This window comes from Schistocerca serialis, chromosome 8, assembly GCF_023864345.2.
Source record: "Schistocerca serialis cubense isolate TAMUIC-IGC-003099 chromosome 8, iqSchSeri2.2, whole genome shotgun sequence".
Classification (NCBI taxonomy): domain Eukaryota; kingdom Metazoa; phylum Arthropoda; class Insecta; order Orthoptera; family Acrididae; genus Schistocerca; species Schistocerca serialis.
The window spans coordinates 221804384-221826709 of record NC_064645.1 but is presented as its reverse complement, the minus strand read 5'-3'; positions in this window follow the sequence as shown (position 1 = coordinate 221826709).

Sequence of the window (22326 nt, the reverse complement as noted above, 5' to 3'; positions counted from 1 at the left end):
TGGCGGAATTCGTCGAAATGAGTTGAAAGTGATGACCAGCTATGTTGTACAGGAACAATATAGACACACTGGTAGGACCTGTGGCTGCTGCATGAGTAGACAAGTTCGTAGCTCCTAAAGCACAGGCTTTAGAGTTTATTTGCACTGCTTTTTTTCAGCCTTTATCGGCTTCATTATTCTGTCATCTCTTGTCCACACGCTATGTAGCCCAAGTTCGGATATCACATCACTGAAAATTTTTATCTTTCAGCAGTGAAATCGTCGGGCATTGTCAGACTTCGCTTCGCGAGTTCCTTAATCACTATGACTGTTACAGAAATGTTCGTATATGATACAAACTTTACGGTTGTGGTTCTAGGTTTCGCAGATCGTAACGTCCTAGGTCCCAATCTTTAACTTTTGATTGTGGAATGTGCCGCACGTATATTTGCATTCACTTTAAGTGTTTACAATTTAAAATGTCTATAGAATGAGATTTTCGGTCTGCAGCGGAGTGTGCGCTGATATGAAACATCCTGGAAGATTAAAACTGTATGCCGGACCGAGACTCGAACTCGGGATCTTTGCCTTTCGCGGGCAAGTGCTCTACCAACTGAGCTACCCAAGCACGACTGACGCCCCGTCCTCACAGCTTTACTTCTGTCAGTACCTCGTCTCCTACATTCCAAACTTTACATAAGCTCTCCTGCGAACCTTGCAGAACGGGCACTCCTGAAAGAAAGGATATTGTGGAGACATGTCTATGTTAACAGCAAATACTTTTATTTTTTCAGTGCTACTTTCAGTGCTGCAGACCAATAAGGCAACCACATTGCCTTCGACTACAAGAATTACGAGCGATGTACGGTACCATTTTACCAGAACGGGAGAAAAACGAAAATGCCGCTACTGTCAGCAGGTAATCTAGCTCATCACCAGACCTGAAGGGGCATCTAAAATCGAAGTATCCTACAACACCTCTGGAACGATTTGGGACAGGATGCCGATCAAGATCGTCATCAATCGATGCGGAAATTCGACAAATCATTTCTCCTGAACAGTCCTCTCTGACGTCTCCTTCAACCTCGAGTGAAGGTATCCTCCCAGAAAGACAAACAGAGTCTCCAGTTGTATCCAGACTATCAGCCTCGTCAAGTTCTGGACCAAGTCCTGATTTATTTCCTTTTGCGATGCCCTCACTCCCAACTGCTAAACATTTACAACAACCGATAAGTAAATGTTTTAATATATATATAGTCTTTCACCAGCTGCCCAGCGTCTGTGGAAAGGGACAGTTTTTTTCCTGTTTCAAACAAAATAATTATTTTTAAGGTGAAATTTTACATACTCATTCGACAGAGCGGTTGCACATTAGTCTAGCGCATTTTTCATTTTATCGATATGTATTAGCAGGAACGTAAAACAAGAAGAGTTACCAGTACTGTAGCAATGACAGCACAGCCCTGGCCCCAACTGTCTGCTATCGTCATGCAAAAGCGCTCCTCAGTCCATCTGGAGAACTGGTTATTCTTCTTGTATTACCGTTCCTTCTGATACATATTGATAAAACGAATAATGTACTATATTAATGTGGGACCGCTCTAACGAATAGGTACGTAAAATTCCGATTTATAAACAATTTTGTTTTTAATGGGAAGCAAAGGAAAACGATGGGCGTCGCACGAGAGATGCGACGAGCAGAATATCTTTGGGCTGACTCCATCTAAACGTTATAAAAACTAAATTGCAAGTATCTGACGAAATGACAGAAAAATGCGCCTGACTGCCCATAGGCGACACACCCGGTAGCGATTAGCATCCCAGTTGGGAGTGTGTAGCAAAATACAAGTTTGGTTTTATATCAATAAATTAATGATTTTTAAAATGGAAATGTACGTGCCCATTCGACAGGGCGGTCCCAGGTTAGGTTAGCGCGACATTAGTTTTGTTGTTACAGGGAGAGTAAAACACGAAGAACACGAATAAGGAATCCCCAGGTTGAGGTCTACTCAAGAAGGTGTCATCAGGAGAAACGAAGCTGGCATTCTACGAATCGGAGCGTGAAATTTTAGATCCTTTAATCGGGCAGGTAGGTTAGAAAAATTAAAGGTAAATGGAGTGGTTTAAGTTAGACATAGTGGGAACTAGTGAAGTTTGATGACGGGAGGAACAAGGCTTCTTGTTAGGTGAATACAGGATTATAAATGCAGAATGAAATAGGTTAATGCTGAAGCAGGTTTGATAATGAATAAGAAAATATGAATGCAGGTAAACTGCTATGAACAGCGTAGTGAAAGCATAATTGTAGCAAGAAAGACAGGAAGGCCACATCCACCACAGCAGTGCAAGCTGATATGACAACTAGTTCTGCAGATGATGAAGAGATTGAAAAATGTATGGCGATATAGAAGTAACTATCCAGATAGTTAAGGGATAGGAAAATTAGTGATGGGGGACTGGAATTTGATCATAGGAAGTGGAAAAGAAGTAGCGAATTTAATTGATGCAAGGAGAAAATATAAAAAAGGCTGTAACGAAGCAGACGAAAGGAAATACATATGTCTAAGGAATGAGATTGGTAGGAAGTGCAAAATGTCTATTCAATAACCGTTAGAGGACAAATTTAAGGATTTAGAAGCATATATCACTAGCGGAAAGAAATACACCGCCTACAGGAGAAGTAAAGACACCTTTGGAGAAAAGAGAAGCAGCTGTATAAATATCAAGGGATCAGATGGAAGACCAGTCATAAGCAAAGAACGGAAAGTTGAACTGTGGGCGGAGCATATAGAATGTTTATACAAGGGCGATGAACTTGAAAACAATATTATAGAAAGGGAACTGGATGTAGATGAAGATGAGATGGGTGATATGATACTGCGAGAAGAATTTGACAAAGCTAGGAAAGATCTAAGGCGAAACAAGGTAGTAGTGGTTGAGAAGGGAGTGAGACAGGTTAACATACTATCTCGGTTGTTATTCAATCTGTATATGGAACATGCAGTAAAGGAAACGAAAGAAAAATTTGGAGTAGGAATTAACATTCAGTGAAGCGAAATAAAAACATTGAGGTTCGCTGATGACATTGTAATTCTGTCAGAGCAACAAAAGGAGTTGGAAGAGCAGTTAAACGTAGTGGACATGGTCTTGAAAGAAGGATATGAGATGGACATCAACAAAAGCAAAACAAGGATAATCGATATAGTCGAATTAAATCGGGTGATGCTGGTGGCTGGTGGCGTTCACATTTGGTGTTTCTACCGGGTAAAGTAATCACTGCCAGCTCCATCGCACATCGTTTCTGCGACAGATGACGTGCTTTCTCAGCAGGACAGTGTACGTGCACACGCGGCTGCTGAAGCTCAAAGTGATCTTCGTGTCGTGTAATAACTGCCCTGGCCAACAGGGTCTCCATGTCTATCGCCAATTAACGTATATTGAACATCATGAAGCGGGAAATTATTAATTCGTTTATTTTTTTATATCAATTCTAAAGAGGCAGATACATTGTAAAAAGCAGTCGCTAGATGCTAATGGAACGTCTTCATTTCCACATCGCATTTCGTATGTGGCCTTTCATTAGATGACCTGCTAAATTAATAAATTTATTAATAACAGATGTGAACACATTCAAAACGTTTTTATACAGGCATAACGCTTTGTACGCAAATTAAAAAAATATATGTACGGGTAACCGTTTCGCAATGCTATATGAGTGCAACGCTGTGATAAATACTTTAGACTTACGAGACATTAAGTTACTATATTCACGTTAAAACAGAATTACTGATACGACATACAGACAGCTAGCAGACGAGTGAGTATAGTATAAGTAAACTCGCTTGCGCTGGATATCGTGTGAGTGGTGGTGCTCAGGTCGCCAGTACAGATGGTAAACCACTACTTTTCGTAACATTTACTTTACGATGGGATATTTATAAGGTATTTACACACATTTTAAAGTGCCTTTTATTTCATGCCAACATATACGCAAGGTAAAACATATTTAAGTCAAATCCTAGAAGGTAATATATTAAAGTAAAAAGATGAAAACTACTGATAAAATCGTAGTTACAAAGTAACGTATTTTATTTGACACTATGTGTACGTCATAAATAAACCAAAAGATTGTAGATTCGGATTAATGAAAAAATTTAAAAGAGAGATTAAGTTAGCAGCTCTTCAATAACGCTGAATAACTGTTGTCTATTTCTTTTTATTTGTTCATTGATTACATTATTTGGCCTCTTACGACGATGAGCATAAATTTCATTGTCTTCTATAATGTCCAAATCCCTGCCTTTGGTTTCCAAATGTAATGTGTTTGAACTGTTCCCAATAGTAAGCCCTGAGCACGGCCATTACTTGACTATGTAAATATTCTCATGGGGCCTGCATCTAATCCTATAGATGCCCGCATGACTGAATTTATCTAATTTTTCATCAAAACTATTGAATGGATAATTCAAGTTTTTTTGTTTTTACGAAATCCAACCTCTACTTGAGCCTTCCTAAAGGTGGTAGTAACTTTGTCGCAACAGAGGTCAAAATATGACTTGGAAATTTGGTTGACCTTGTCTTTAAGTGAAATTGTCTGTTTCACAACTTTTAAAGTCTTTTCATCCATTTCTAGAATTTTTTTCTCTGCAAACCTGTTAGCTGAAGCAACCTGTATTACCGAGTTAATTTCTTTATTAATTGCAAGTCTGACCATTTCCAACTTCGTCACACGACAGACTACTGAAGAAAAATACACACATTTATATGCAGCTGGGTGACAGCCGCAATTAATTAGATCTGTTGTGGCTGGTTTGCCGGCCGAAGAGGCCGTGCGGTTAAAGGCGCTGCAGTCTGGAACCGCAAGACCGCTACGGTCGCAGGTTCGAATCCTGCCTCAGGCATGGATGTTTGTGGTGTCCTTAGATTAGTTAGGTTTAACTAGTTCTAAGTTCTAGGGGACTAATGACCTCAGCAGTTGAGTCCCGTAGTGCTCAGAGCCATTTGAACCATTTTTTTGTGGCTGGTTTACGATAAATATCTATATTCAGTTTTGAGCCAACCCTTGAAATTTTCTGATCTACGAAGTCTAACGAATCCTCGACTCACTTGTTCTCCAGGGCCCGAAAGAACCACTGCAGAATTATGCCGTTCTGCAGGTTTTTGATCGTTTGCATGCTAGAGCACACATCTCCGTTGTCGCCAGAGGGGTGTTCACTGCATAATTATGTCAATGTTTTGGCGGCCTATTTGTTATCGTATAGTCTTAAATTGAGAACTACCTGTAATTTAACTTGTCAATAAAATAACGTAGTCATCTTGAGAGATTCAGCAATTATATTGGTAAATAAGGTATTTCTCATTTGCACATTTTTACGTAGGTCACATGTTTCGATCACTCAGAATCATCTTCATATCTAATTAGTTGCGTCAGCAACCTGTCCTGTCTACTCAGAGGCACGTATCACAGTATTCTGTTGTGTCGTTCCGAGTAGGCAAGACAGGTTGCTGACGCCACTACTTAGATCTGAAGATTATCTCGAGCGATCGAAACATATCTAATTTAGAACGTGCAATTAAGATGGACAATGAATGAAGATTATCTTAAAGATGGTCTTTACCTTTCCGATAGAGTAGTAGAATCAAAATGTGAACGTGGCAAGTTTCTGTTAATAACAATGGTTTGAAGACAATTCAGTAGCTCTCAGAGCGGTCACTTTACCCTATATTCCCCTATATGTGCCGTTCGTAAGTCACACCTTCAGATAGCGGACTCGTATCGTGAAATAAATTCCAGTGAAGCGTTGCAGTTCCTAGCTAGTACGTGGCAGAAACGCTTCCGCCTCGGGACGCCGAGTATTCGTGGAATCCCGGCCGTCTGCCTGGAAATAGCCGCGACGCGACGCCGGCGCTTCCCATGTTTCCAGGGCGCGGCGGCCGTGTTTGCGGCCGTCCCAGGGGCGCCCCGCTCACCGCTAATGAGTCTTTTTATAGAACGGCCTGCAGGCCCCCGTCTGCCGAGAAATTATCCGCTGGGCCCCTGCCGTCACCGCCATCTGTTTTCGGCCACTGTTCTCTGGGACGCATCACGGAACGAATTTGAAATTTAAATTTCTCGTTCGAAGTACTTGAAGCTTTATTCTACGGGGTGCTCCTCCTCCTTCTTTTCTTCGCCGAGTGCGGACTCTATTTGTTCGTTCGAGTGGGACTTTAAAGAAGAATATTGTTTTCGTTAAATTGCGGAATACAAAGGAGTTACAGCAGGGCGCAGAGGGGGAAGCGCTCTCCGTTCGGTTTATTCCGAAAGAAATGTTATGGCGTCGTTAGAGACAACAGCCCACCAGTAAGGCAGTTGGTGCCCTAAGCAGTTGCCTACAGATATGTTAAATATGCTGTGTAAAGCTTAAGAAACTTCTGGTAATTTACATCCTGAAAATTCATAACAAATGGAAGTAAAATGAACTTCAAGACAACAGTAATTGGTGATTTAGTGTCACAGCCGGTTTCTCTTCATTGATAAAGCATACCAAGGTGAAAACAGTGTCACATTAGAGCACCAAGACGCTCCCAACTTTCGTAGCCAAAAATCAAACCCCTGAAGCCGGGAAGTTGACAAAATAAATAAAACCGGACATCGGGGCGAATTTTGACTACGAAAGTTGAGGGCATCTTGGTGTGCTAATGTGACACTATTTTCACCTGAGTATGCAGTTTTAATGCAGTTCAACCGGCTGAGACAAGAAATCATCAATTACAGCTGTCCTGTGGGTCATTTCACTTCCATTCACTACGAAATTTTACTGCTGTGGCTGCCCGCATTAGCAAGTATGAAATTTGTAATCCTTATCCACAGTGGAAGGTTTATCAAAACGCCAGAGCTCTACCTTGTACACATACACACACAGAGGGTTTCAGAAGAGGTGTTTTTCATTGTAATTTAGTAAAAAATAAGTGAAAGAAATATTTAATTAGATTGGTAAACCCAAGAAACGTTACTGTTTCTGTGGAATTATGAAAATAGGTTATTTAGTTCTTCATTAGAGAGATATAATTTCATGATAGAACATTATTAGTGTGATGTACTCGATATAATTAAACCGTGTACAGATCATTTTAAATTTAATTTCTGTCTAATGACGGTTGGGGCGGGTGAGCTGGAGGCAGGAGAGGGATAGAAACTTCCAAAGCTTTAAGGGTGGATGCGACAAGATGTACATAGCCGTCTGAGATCAGAAGGTTGTTAAAGTGGTGAAATGTTCATTTAAATGAGACTCCCAAAGGAGTGCCCATTTTCGTGAATTTATAGCTCAGTATCACGATTAATAAAATGTTTTTGGGTATTATTTCGTGGTCGAATGGATATCACATTAAAACCCAATGTTTTGTCCTCAACTGCTTCGCTCATTTCCAAGTGGTATCGTAGCTTATTTGAGTGTCCTGGGTCGCTGCTTTTAGCCAGGACGTGAACGGATACTCAGAGAAATTACGATCCCCCTTGACAATGTCGTCTGCATATGAGGGCGAAACGTTGGGTTTTAATGTAAAATCCATTCGTTCACAGCTAATTAGCCAGAATATTTTGTTAATTGAGACATTTCCAGCTGTGAAAGTTTACATTTTACAATAACTCAATGTGCCGGCTGCCGCTCAGCCACCATCTCGCTTGCGGCACGGTTCCGCTACCCCTTCATTTTTAATATGGACCACCCCTTTTAGCGCGCTCTTTGTTAACAACTTGACGTGAATGATGGTGAGTGGCACGAGGCAGTTACCTCTGAACCACGACTTGCTAAAAGGAATCTTTGGAAGTACTCTAAAAGCACACCTCTATAATACTATTTTTCTGTATTCATTTACTCTTTACAACACTGTTGAGGATTCATTGTAAAAGAATTTTTCCTTATTACTGTACAAATCACCTGTGGATGGTTCTTCTATTGGCGCGAAGCCGGTCGTGACTTTTAATAAAAAGTATTCTGTAGGGAGAGCGGATTATTTCTTTGAAAATGATTTCTAATCGAGATGTGTATGAGATGTGAAGTGATAAGCTACCTTCATGCAGTGTTTCAATTATGCCCTGCTGGCCGAGCTTGAGGCTGAGTGTTGGGCCGCCGGTGGATAAAGCGACAGTCTAGTGGTTGAAAAGACACTTTATTGCTTTAAACTAGAACATTTCTTCTCCGTCAGCGAGCAGTAGACGTGCTTCTCTCTGGCGTAGCAGGGCGATGACTGTCAGCGGGCAGTTGGGCCCTGCCACGGAAGGAGCTACTTGCATCGGTGTCCTGAGATGCTAGCGTCAGACCCGAGAAGCAAGCCGGCAGCCCGTCAGAGAGGCGAGGCTCTGACGTCAGCGGCGAGCTCCTTCATCTTGCTTCCTCTGCACTCTGATGTCAGACATCCGTGCCCAGGAGACCAAGGCGCAGCTCGCACCTTCCGCAGTGATGATGGATGACTGCTGTGTACAGGGCACGGCCTTCCGGCTCGTGGCCGGAATCGCGCTGCGCTGTGGCAGTAAGTCCCTCAGGGTAGACCTACTACGAGACGCTGCTGCCCAGTCCTGGTCGTCCAGCGTAGCTCTAGGGTCATTGCAGTTCTTCTGGGCTCTGTCGCAAAATTCACCGTGACTCACACTGACTAGCCAGTCATCTGCATAATAGCCTGTTTGTCCGTCATTATAACGAAATACATCACCGATTCTCCAAATCAGGGATCCTACAGTTTTCTGGTAGATTTGTGAAAGTATGTGGCATTAAAGGTCCACGCACACGTCATGTAATTCTCGTAAATTACGGACCGCTTATTTACGTACGCGACGATGGCGCCCCATAGCGACTGAGGTGGGTTCCATAGGGTTTACATCAAGCGATTTTGCTCGCCGATACATCCTCCAACCACTGAAGCAGTGTTCTTGCTCCGAGACAGTGGCAGAGTTGACTGTAATACTCCTCAAACCACTGTAGCAGTGTTCTAGCTCCGAGACATGAACATTTATACTGCCGGAAGATGACGTCGGCGTCGGGGAAGACATTAATCATGAAGGTATGCAGGTGTTTCGTAGCTATCATCGCGTCTACGATTACTACCATAGGTCTCACGTAAGCGTAGAATATCTCCCTAACACTGCTACCACCAGCCTGCGTCCGTAGCTTACGCACGTTTTGAGCCACCGTCCACGTTTTTTACGGCGTTTTTGGAGATGACCATCGACCTAAGGCAGCAAAACTGTGATTCACCCGGAGAACCAACACGTTGGTATTGATCGACGGTCGAATCTCGATGGTTCCGTGACCGATACAGACGTTATTGACGAAGTCGTTGGGTCGACATGTGAACAAATAGGGCCTGCCGCGGAGCTCCATGTTCAACAATTTATGGTGAGCAGTGTGCTCCGAAACACTTGTCCGTGCACCAGCATTTTACTCTTTCGGCAGAGATGCTACAAATCCCCGCCTATCCCACATGGCATAGCAGACAAGCCTCCGAACCTTAGGTTCTGTGAAGAGTGGCCGACGTCCAACCGTTTAGCGCCCAGTGGTAGTTTCACTGTCGTTCTACCTCTTTCGCAGATTCTCACGACAGTATCACCTGAACATTCGACCAACTCTGCTGTTTTGGAGGTATTCGTGCACAGGCTTTGCGTAATAATAACCTTTCGCTTATCACAGTGAATTTCCCCGTTTACCGTCAATACCTTCGCTTTGGTGAACCTCGTCCGTGCCTGCTCCGCACACATACTTTTGTTACCGCGGCTCATGCCTTCAACGCCACCAGGCGGTGTCCAACGCCGCGGTGGGCAGTGGTGATAATGTTTCGGCTTATCAGTGTATACAGCTCCGGGGTGCATTTGTTGCACTGTTTTTCAGCTCCCGGTCATGTAACTCATAAAACACCTAGTAAGGGGTTCACCACCCAGCTGGAACAAATGTAATTTCGATGTATTGCTCACACGCTGCCTGCGACAGAAAATATCTTTGCTGCAATAGAGTCGCAGGTCAGAGCAGTCTCGGCAGTTGCAGTCGCTCGCTGTTACAGGGCAGTTGTAGTCTGCCGCTGGTACAGCGCAGTTCATAGCCATGTATTGTACGGTAAATTTTATTATTTTTATTGGCATGCGCGTAGTTAAGTTCAAATGGTTCAATTGGGTCTGAGCACTACGGGACTTAACCGCTGACGTCATCAGTCCGCTAGAACTTAGAACTACTTAAACCTAACTAACCTAAGGACATCACACATATCCATGCCCGAGGCAGGATTCGAACCTGCGATCGTAGCGGTCACGCGGTTCCAGATTGTAGCGCCTAGAACCGCTCGGCCACACCGGCAAGCAGTTGAGTAACTAGTCTGAGATGTTAATATCAATTTGTTTCAAACTTTTTGTGATTCGTCAGCACCAGTTGACCCAGATTTGTAATATTAAATTTTCCATATAGTGGATTGCAGATCTTTATCAATAATGTAAACGATTTTCAGAATATAATTTTTACCAGTCTACAAGAAAGGGAGGAATAATTTTGCCTTAAGTCATTACCAGTCCCAATCCAGTCATTTATTTGAATTTCAATATTTCAGAAATTTTCGCAGATCATAGTCATGTGTTTTTCAGTAATCAGACGACCAGCTGTGCAGCTGTGTCAATAAGCAAAGTCAATTCTTGTCAGTTTTTCTAATAATTCAGATCTGCGACAAACGTTATCCAGTATTAGTACATAGTCCAGCATTGCACTAAGCTGTCACATTTACGAGCAGATATATAGACAGCGTTATCCAGCGACACCATTATAAAGTAAGAATTTTTCAGATTGATTTCACAGAGCCATGGCCTAGCGCTGCTTACGTCAAAATTTATCAGTTTTCACGAGTTAATATATTAACTAAAAAATTATCATTTTTATTTTTATACGGGAAGGTTACAACTTCTAGTCCTGGGGTGGTGTCACCTTTCTGCCTCCTCCGGCTATTAGCAGAGCGCGGTACAAGTTTCGTAGAGCTCAGATGGCCCACTGCTACTTACACGCGCCGCGTTGTGCTTATCTGCCCGCGATAGCTGAAGCAGTACTCCATAGCAGCTTCCTACAAATATAACCTAAGGCTAGGTAGCGCACTACAGTTCTAAGGGTACATGCAGCATGCTGTACATCGTCAATTATCAGATAGGTGTTCTCAGTGCAAAAATTCATTTAATTGTGGTTTTCAGACTAGTGTGTCCGCAGCTCGTGGTAGCGTTCTCGCTTCCCACGCCCGGGTTCCCGGGTTCGATTCCCGGCAGTGTCAGGGATTTTCCCTGCCTCGTGATGACTGGGTGTTGCGTGATGTCCTTAGGTTATTTAGGTTTAAGTAGTTCTAAGTTCTAGGGGACTGATGACCATAGATGTTAAGTCCCATAGTGCTCACAGCCATTTGAACCATTTGAACCAGACGAGTGCCTATTTTCCTGAATGCACATGTCAGTCTGCCACCTAGGCGAACTTTGGATGCAATGTGTAACACAGCGACAGGCTTCCTCGGTGCGGTGTTTCAATGACGCTGTGAGTCTTAAGAAAGACCAACACAGTCACCAGATTTAACAACACGAGATGTACGTTTGAGCTTCTATTTTTAGTCAGCGAACCAACAACCCTGGATGAGTTCACTGAGTTCGTCGAGAAAGCACTACACACCGCTAAGAAGATGCACTGAGCTGTGAATTCAGGGTAATGGACAATCGTTTCAAGATCTCACTTATATCGATATCCATCTTTAAATTATCTAAATGCGCAAAATAAAGTATGTTTATAGCTCTTTAAATCATAATCTTCCGATTGGTTTGAAGTGGCCCGTCCCGAATTCCTCTCCTTCTTGCGCTAACCTCTTAATATCTGTGTAGCATTTGCACCCTGCATCCCACTTATTTGCTGGATGTATTACAATTTCTGTCTTACTCAACAGTTTTGATCCTCTGCAGCTCCTTCTAGTACTAAGCAGGTTATTCCCTTACATCTTAACACATATCCTACCATTCTGTCCCTTTTCCTTATCAGTTTTTTGCCACAAGCTCCTTCCTTCACCGATTCTGAGGAGAACTTCCTCATTCCTTACCTTATCAGACCTTGATCATTATTCTGACCATCACATTTCAAATGCGTCGATTCGCTTTTTTTTAGTGTTTCTTCAGCACACGATTCACTACCATACAATGCTGTGCTGCAAATATACACTCTCATAAATTTCGTCCTCACATTAAGGCCTGTATTTGATACAGGTAGTGTTCCTTAGGCTGGGAATGCCATCTCTGCCTATGGTACTATGCTTTTTACGTCCTCATTGCTTCGTATGTTATGGGTAATTTTTCTTCCGAAGGTAGCAAAATTCTCTATCTTCGTCTTTGTGATCTACAATTTTTATCTTAAGTTTCTCGCTGTTCTCATTTCTGCCATTTCTCATTACTTTCGTGTTTCTTTGGTTTACTCTCAGTTCACTTTCTTTTCTTACATTTACTTACATAAATAAATAATCCTTTCAATATGCGTCTTGCAAGTTACTGAGAGAGGCATCTTATCTGAAACACACTGTGCAGTCGTAGTTCATATTTCTTCTTAATGTGGGTAACGGTGTTATGATGCAAAGCTAAGAAACGAAATTCATAGTTATTGCATGTACATTAAGACGTTGCTACGATAGACTTGTTTCGTTATCGGACATTTTTGGTGATAAATTCTGCGGAAAGAAGGACGCAACAAGTAGCGGAAGTCGACGATCGACGGATGTGATGGTGAAACGTTATTTAGCTCTACCCCGGTATCAATATTTTTGGCCATGTTGTGAACAGCGTCCTTTTATTATGCTGGCTGCCGGATGGATAAGCATAAATTAGCCCATCAGTGCCGGTTTTAGCTGCTGTCAGTCCTTTAATGTACCGATATTAAAACACGAAACATCAAAAGGGAGCAAAAAACGTTACCATGGATAATGGTTACACGCTGCTTTTAGCATAAACTGTGGCGTTAATTACATTCCGGCAGAAAACATACAAAATTTTGGAAACGCAAGAACGCTCTCCTGATCAAACTTAGCGTAAGCTACTCGTATTTGCTTCCTTGCTTTTAGTTTCGTTGACTAACGTGCTTCTCTGAATAAGAAAATGTGTGTCTATTTTTTTTTCAATCACATATCTATGTTTGCGAGTTACCTAAAATTAATACGAAACTCTTCCAAAATTATTTTGCTTGGAGCTGAGTCTGAAGAAATATAAGCCTCCTCGGCTCACATTACGTTAACAAAATACGTTCCGATTAAACAGTTTTATCAGATTTTTTCATCCGTTAAGATTTTCTTTGCCCACGTACATACTCGCCACACTCACGTTCTGAAGGGTCTGATTCCAAATTCCTGTCCAGCCCACCTGGTTATGTTTTCCATTTGAGAGATTACGGGACATCACTTCTCACTTAAAAGTGTTTGGTCATCAATCGAGTTACAGACCAGAATCTTATACAGTAGGTAATTTCAGTCTATAGTAACCACACTAACCAACAAAATTATCCTAGCACTTGGATGGGTGACCATCCGGTCTGCCGAGCGCTGTTGGCAAGCGGGGTGCACTCAGCCCTTTTGAGGCAAACTGAGGAGCTAGTTGATTGAAAAGTAGCGGCTCCGGTCTCGGAAACTGACATACGGCCGGAAGAGCGGTGTGCTGACCACATGTCCCTCCGTATCAGCATCCAGTGACGCCTATGAGCTGAGAATGACGCAACGGCCGGTCAGTACCGTTGGGCCTCCATGGCAATCCTCCGTAGCGGAAATGAAGTCTCTTTGAGTTACCTTTCGGCCACTTCCCAGAGTACGTTCATCAGAAATAAAACATTTAAAACTGGCATATCACGTCTAAAATAAATATGAAGCGATAACGCTTTAGTCACAAAATATTAAAATAGACAACATAGAGGGAGGCCACTAAGGACTGCACCACATGCCGATCTGCGGTAGCATCAGACTGATGTATATAGTTAACAAACATTTATTTCCTTCCAGTTACATGTTCTCTATTGGGTAGTGCCATCTTCAAGATCTGAGTACAAATGCTACACATCCAGGTATAATATTACCAAGTATGGTACAGTCAGAAGAATTAGTCACAAAGTTACCTCGTTTTAGGTAAAAGAAGAAGAAGAAGGAAACAGGCAAGTGCTAGCAGAACTCACGCACTGAGATGTCAGTACAAATTTAATTATGTATATAGATAGTAATAATAATGATATTATATGGCTCAATGGCTTTCAGTTTAACGGATCTTCCGACTCGTGTGTCACCAAGCTATCCCACTTATCCATCCGGGGAAAGGGGACCTGCAGTTTAACGTGGAATCCCAACCACGGGGTTACTTCTGACGACTCCACACAACGTTGAATGATCAAGAGTTGTTTAAAAAGAAGACCGAAAGAAAAAAAAAAAAATCTGCGGTTCGACCGATATCCATCCCTCAAATTCCGGACACGAATTTTACCGCTAGACCACTTGGCCCGACCTGAATATACGTAATTCATCTATAGTATTTGATGAGCCCTACCCCCATGAACCACGGACCTTGCCGTTGGTGGGGAGGCTTGCGTGCCTCAGCGATACAGATGGCCGTACCGTAGGTGCAACCACAACGGAGGGGGTATCTGTTGGGAGGCCAGACAAACGTGTGGTTCCTGAAGAGGGGCAGCAGCCTTTTCAGTAGTTGCAGGGGCTACAGTCTGGATGATTGACTGATCTGGCCTTGTGACACTTACCAAAACGGCCTTGCTGTGATGGGACTGCGAACGGCTGAAAGCAAGGGGAAACTACAGCCGTAATTTTTCCCGAGGGCATGCAGCTTTACTGTATGGTTAAATGATGATGGCGTCCTCTTGGGTAAAATATTCCGGAGGTAAAATAGTACCCCATTTGGATCTCCGGGCGGGGACTACTCAAGAGGACGTCGTTATCAGGAGAAAGAAAACTGGCATTCTACGGATCGGAGCGTGGAATGTCAGATCCCTTAGTCGGGCAGGTAGGTCAGAAAATTTAAAAAGGGAAATGGATAGGTTGAAGTTAGAAATAGTGGGAATTAGTGAAGTTCGGTGGCAGGAGGAACAAGACTTTTGGTCAGGTGAATACAGGGTTATAAATACAAAATCAAATAGGGTAATGCAGGAGTAGGTTTAATAATGAATAAAAAATAGGAGTGCGGCTAAACTACTACCAACAGCATAGTGATCGCATTATTGTGGCCAAGATAGACACGAAGCCCATGCCTACTACGGTAGTACAAGTTTATATGCCAACTAGCTCTACAGATGATGAATTAATTGATGAAATGTATGATGAGATAAAAGAAATTATTCAGGTACTGAAGGGAGACGAAAATTTAATAGTCATCGGTGACCGGAATTCGAGAGTAGGAAAAGGGAGAGAAGAAAACATAGTGGGTGAATATGGATTGGGGGAGAGAAATCAAAGAGGAAGCCGTCTGTTAGAATTTTGCATAGAGCATAACTTAATCATAGCTAACACTTGGTTCAAGAGTCGTAAAAGAAGGTTGTATACATGGAGGAATCCTGGAGATACTAGAAAGTATCAGATAAATTATATAATGGTAAGACAGAGATTTAGGAACCAGGATTTAAATTGTTAGACATTTCCAGGGGCAGATGTGGACTCTGACCACAATCTATTGGTTATGAACTGTAGATTAAAACTGAAGAAACTGCAAAAAGGTGGGAATTTAAGGAGATGGGACCTGGATAAACTGACTAAACCAGAGGTTGTACAGCGTTTCAGGGAGAGCATTAGGAAATAATTGACAAGAATGGGGGAAAAACACAGTAGAAGAAGAATGGGTAGCTCTGAGGGATGAAGTAGTGAAGGCAGCTGAGGATCAAGTAAGTAAAAAGACGAGGGCTAGTAGAAATCCTTGGGTAACAGAAGAAATATTGAATTTAATTGATGGAAGGAGAAAATATATAAACGCATTAAATGAAGCAGACAAAAAGGAATACAAACGTCTCAAAAATGAGATCGACGGGAAGTGTAAAATGGCTAAGCAGGGATGGCTAGAAGACAAATGTAAGGATGTAGAGGCTTATCTCACTAGGAGTACGATAGATACTGCCTACAGGAAAATTAATGAGACCTTTGGAGAAAAGAGAGCCGCTTGTATGTATATAAAGAGCTCAGATGGAAACCGAGTTCTAAGCAAAGAAGGGAAAGCAGAAAGGTGGAAGGAGTATATAGAGGGTCTATACAAGGGCGATGTACTTGAGGACAATATTATGGAAATGGAAGAGGATGTAGATGAAGATGGAATGGGAGATACGATACTGCATGAAGAGTTTGACAGGGCACTGAAAGGCCTGAGTCGAAACAAGGCCACGGGAGTAGGCAACATTGCATTAGAACTACTGACGGCCTTGAGAGAGCCAGACCTGACAAAACTCTACCATCTGGTGAGCAAGATGTATGAGACAGGCGAAATACCCTCAGACTTCAAGAAGAATATAACAATTCCCCTCCCAAAGAAAGCAGGTGTTGACTGATGTGAAAATTACCGAACTAACAGTTTAATAAGTCACAGCTGCAAAATACTAACGCGAATTCTTGACAGACGAATGGAAAAACTGGCAGAAGCCGACCTCGGCGAAGATCAGTTTGGATTCCGCAGAAATGTCGGAACACGTGAGGCAATACTAACCTTACGACTTATCTTAGAAGCTAGATTAAGGAAAGGCAAACCTACATTTCTGGCATTTGTAGACTTAGAGAAAGCTTTTGACAATGTTGAATAGAATACTCTCTTTCACATTCTAAAGGGGGCAGGGGTAAAATACAGGGAGCTAAAAGCTATTAATAATTTGTACAGAAACCAGATGGCAGTGATAAGAGTCGAGGAGCATGAAAGGGAAGCAACGGTTTGGAAGGGAGCGAGACAGGGTTGTAGCCTGTCCCCGATGTTATTCAATCTGTATGTTGAGCAAGCAGTGAAGGAAACAAAAGAAAAATTCAGAGTAGGTATTAAAGTCCATAGAGAAGAAATAAAAACGTTGAGGTTCGCCGATGACATTGTAACTCTGTCAGAGACAGCAAAGGACTTGAAAGAGCTGTTGAACGGAATGGACAGTGTCTTGAAAGAAGGATATAAGATGAACATCAACAAAAGCAAAACGAGGATAATGGAATGTAGTCAAATGAAATCGGGTGATGCTGAGGGAATTCGATTAGGAAATGAGACACTTAAAGTAGTCAAGGAGTTTTGCTATTTGGGGAGCAAAATAACTGATGATGGTCGAAGTAGAGAGGATATAAAATGTAGACTGGCAATGGCAAGGAAAGCGTTTCTGAAGAAAAGAAATTTGTTAACATCGGGTATAGATTTAAGTGTGAGGAAGTCGTTTTTGAAAGTATTTGTATGGAGTGTAGCCATGTATGAAAGTGAAACATGGACGATAAATTGTTTGGACAAGAAGAGAATAGAAGCTTTCGAAATGTGGTGCTACAGAAGTATGCTGAAGATTAGATGGGTAGATCACATAACTAATGAGGAGGTATTGAATAGAATTGGGGAGACGAGGAGTTTGTGGCACAACTTGACAAGAAGAAGGGACCGATTGGTAGGACATGTTCTGAGGCATCAAGGGATCACAAATTTAGCATTGGAGGGCAGCGTGGAGGGTAAAAATCGTATAGGGAGACGAAGAGATGAATACACTAAGCAGATTCAGAAGGACGTAGGTTGCAGTAGGTACTGGGAGATGAAAAAGCTTGCACAGGATAGAGTAGCATGGAGAGCTGCATCAGACCCGTCTCAGGACTGAAGACAACAACAACAACAGCGTTTGATGAGCAAGTTTTAAAATATCAAATGCTGTGACATACATGGCCGTATGTTTTGATTGCATTGACTTCGAAGCTTAAATTTTATCACACCACCACGCTATCGTAGACCTGAGAATTTCCCTACAATGTCAACTTAATACCTCGACCCGCTCCAGAGGAAAAATGGTCTTAACAGACGGATGGGCAACATGTGGCAAAAAATATTTTTATGTGATATAATCACGTATTAACAATTTCTTCATTTTTTCGTTTACTTTGGAACCTTGCTTATTATGGAATTTCATGATTCTAAGTCAATGAGAAGTATTCCACAGGTTTCGAAGTGTGAGCTTGCCAGTATCGAAATATGTGATGTAAATTCATTTCATTTCATTAACTTGGAAGCCCAGGGACCGTAGACCTGAGTCTCTGTCGTAAACTTCGCCGTGAAACATCCAATCATTCCTGAGATAAAGGGGTCTCAACAATCAGACAGATAGACAATGGAGTGGGGCTGAAGGGGCTCCCCATCTCTGATTGTGGTAGGGAACCGCAAAAATTATGAAACAAAACATGCAATTACAAATTAACGGGTGTGAGCATGTTACTGTCACTGAGCATATTACAGACACTCAAATACTTAGTAACCACAAGGAATGATATTATCATCATTTGTTAAACAATTATGGGATAGAGTACTCTCAAAATGTAAAAACTGGTACATACGGCTCTCATCTCGCATGGTATTACAATGTAATAAAAAGAAAAATGAATTGTTGTCTCACCTTAGTATTCTCTCTAAAACGGTACGCAAAAACGTGTGAGATATCTAATAGCCAAAACCAACTATGATAACACGAGGTGCTTAGTGCCGTAATTAAGTGCAAGTAATACAAATCAGTTATCAGCGCAGACATAATATTTCATCATTATTCGATTGTATACCCGGGACAGAGACGGTATTTCGGTTGCGAACCCCAGAGTAATCTTCAAGAAGAACCGCCATCTGGGAAATTTTCCAGAGATGTTAAGTGCTGCAGTCTCTCCGACGGGGAGACTTTACACTTTTGTGGATGAGATCTTGTAGTGCTCAGCTTGCTCTAGGCTTTATTTACACGGCGGAGTCACCCCGTATCTTTCTTGTGGAATGTTCTCCAATGCCTCCAGTAGAAGATGTTAAAGGCAGGGGTTGTGTTGTAGCAGAAAAAATAGCTTACGTGTGAAAGAGGGAAATCTTGCAAGCGCCGAGTGCAACAAATTCCATGGATTTGCTGCTGCTCTACTTCAGACGCAGATCCGGGTGTCATCAGGTGAAGCCTTAACCTCTAGCTCTAGCTGCGTATTACGTCATAGAAGTGTGCCTCCAAGCATCTGAAACGTAAAATGAATTTGCCTCTGTGTTGTAGTAACTTCCCGTGGACCTTGATACTCCATTTAAGAAAAAAATGGTTCAAATGGCTCTGAGCACTATGGGACTTAATTTCCGAGGCCATCAGTCCCCTAGAATGTAGAACAACTTAAACCTAACTAACCTAAGGACATCACATGCCCGAGGCAGGATTCGAACCTGCGATCGTAGCGATCGTGCAGTTCCAGACTGTAGTGCATAGAACCACTCGGCCACTTAAGACACAATACTTCCAAAACACCTATAATTTTTTTCTTTTATTGTGGCCTTCAGGCATTATTCACTCACCCAATCTCCACATGCGCTGCGAGTAATGCCTTTCCACTGGTAGGAAGCAGCTGTTCACTAGGCACCAAGCACTGTAGAGTTCGGTTGTCATGTGACATCGGAGTGGGAAGCCGAAAACGATGTGGTCGATATCATCTTCTGCGCCACAATCACATAGTGGCGAGTCAGTCAACAGAAAAGCAGTCGGAACCGTTCGTGGCTAAAGCGGAGGCGAAAAATGGTAACCATAAATATTCTGTGGTACACACAAAGGTAGTACCACGGTAGTGCAGGAATGTATGGTAGTAAAACTGCGTAATGCCTACCGCCATGTTGGCATTAAACACGCCACTTACTGTTCCTTATGTGCTGCCGCACGTCATACAGTAATAGACGCGCGGTCTAGGACGTCTTGTCACGGTTTGCGCAGCTCCCTCCGTCGGAGGTTCGAGTCCTCCCTCGGGCATGGGTGTGTGTGTTGTCCTTAGCGTAAGTTAGGTTCAGTTAGTTTAATTAGTGTGTAAGCCTAGGGACCGATGACCCCGGCAGTTTGGTCCCATAGTCCCAACCACAAATTTCCTAATTTCCGTGCAGTAACGAACATGTTCGTACGCCTTTGTCCCGTGGCGGATGACATTCTTCACGAGTCCGTCGACTATTCCATTGCACCTCATACCGTGGTGCCTCTTTATCCACAGCAAGGTGACTTTCTTGTTACGACGATGTAGTGCTGCAATGCAGTTTGTGACCTGTCACGGTAAGTAATTGTTTGCCCTATTGACGATAAGAATCCTTATAAGCAGCAGTGCTAATCGCTAGTCCGTCAGAATGATGATTGCAAGCCGTCGGAATATTTAAGGCACTCTCCGCTGTCAGTACCAAGGCTTCCGTTGGGAGTTGGAACTATGCACTGTGGAACACCTGTTCGTTATAATATGCGCTTCGATTGCCATCTGGAGTCGGTGACCCATCTATGTAAAGACAACAGTTGAGAGCTAATTTTAGGTTCCAAGTGTGGCGTTCCCGTTCGAATGACTAAATCTGTTATTGTATTCCCGTAACTTGTTATAAAGCATAGATGATGGAAACTATTGCGCTTCTGTTACATGTTATCCTACCAGTCACGGAAGTTTCCTTATAAACCGGTACCTACCGGTGAAGAATTTCTTTCCAACCTCCGAATTCTCGAAATCGAAGGATCTTGCCCAAATTGTAGGTGTATATGTTTGCAGTTATGGGCACTCATCGGCGAAGTTATCAGCATTCACAAATATTAGAGGAAACAAACGGATATTTGCCCAAATTACGCGCGTTTGAGTACACTTTTAGACGCAACGTGCTGAATTGGAATGGAGGCTCTGCAGCATTCGTAGGAGTCGATCGTAGGGCACCCAAGCAGTGCCTGATCGCTTCATCTTTCTAGTGTCTGTGGGGGAGAATCAGTGGCTGAGACAAAGAAAAGTCCACTGTAGTGTTTATACGGCCGTATTAACGTACTTCACATTCGTTACGAGGGAGTGGTGAAAAGTAATGCCTCCAAGTTTTTTATTCCGTTCTCAACATTGAGGTACCACATGTAATGCATATTAAACAGTCGACTTAAACGCCTCGCTGAGGGAAGTTACAACTCTCCGCCACGAGAGGACTCCGAAATGTAGCGCATAACATGTCTGTGTGTAATGTAACTACATTGGTGAGTGAAAAACAGCGTGCAATGAACGAGTTTCTGAAAGCACGAATTAGAAGAGTACGCCCACACATGGAGATCCTTCTCTTTCAGCATGACAATGCCTGACTCCACACCAGCGCTGCGAGATCTGCAACAATCCATCGCTTTGGGTTTAGTGTCATCGATCATCCTCCATACAGTTCCGACTTGGCTCAATCCAGTTTTACCAGTTTCCAAAACTTAAAGAACACCTTCGAGAAGTCCCCTTCGGTAATGATAAAAGGGTTCAACCAGAGGTGAGGCGGTTCCGCAAACAAAATAAAACATTCTACAGTGACTCCAAACTTGTCGTCGTTGGGAGAAACCTGTTCACCGCCAGGGTGACAAGTATGTTGAGAAACAAATATGTAGACGTGAAGAACAATGATGTGAAATGTTGATAAAGTTTGGCTAATTTTAAAGTTTGGAGCGTTTTCACATTAAAAATTTTGAGGCATTAACTTTAAGCACGCCCTCGTACATATATGCGCTATTTCGCAGCTTCTTTTTCCGTGTCGCATATGCATTTCACTACACATTACAGCTGCGTGGCATGGGGCTTTACCATTTCGTATTAGAAAACAAGACTCACAAGAGGAGGAGGTATACTTGGAAAAGGCCGGGTGATACGGGAACATATCAGTTAGCTTACATCAAGGTCAGACAAAGATTCCGAAATCATATTCTGGATTGTAAGGCGTACCAAGGAGCAGATATAAACTCAGATCACAATGTAATAGTGATGAAAAGTAGGCTAAAGTTTAAGAGATTAGTCAAGAAGAATCAATACGCAAATAATTGGGATGCGGAAGTAGTAAGGAATGCCGAGATACGGTTGAAGTTCTCTAAGGCTGTAGATACAGCAATAAAGAATAGTCCAGTAGGCAGTACAGTAGAAGAGGAACAAACATCTCTAAAAACGGCAATTACAGAAACTGCAAAGGAAAAATTTGATGCAAAGAGGTAACTGCAAAGAAACCATGGGTAACAGAAAAAAAAGACTTGAGCTGATGGATGAAAGAAGGAAGTACAGAAATGTTCAGGGAAATTCAGGAATACAGAAATACAAGTCGCTGAGGAATGAAATAAACAGAAAGTGCAGGGAAGCTAAGACGAAATGGCTGCATGATAAATGAAAAGAAATCAAAAAAGAAAT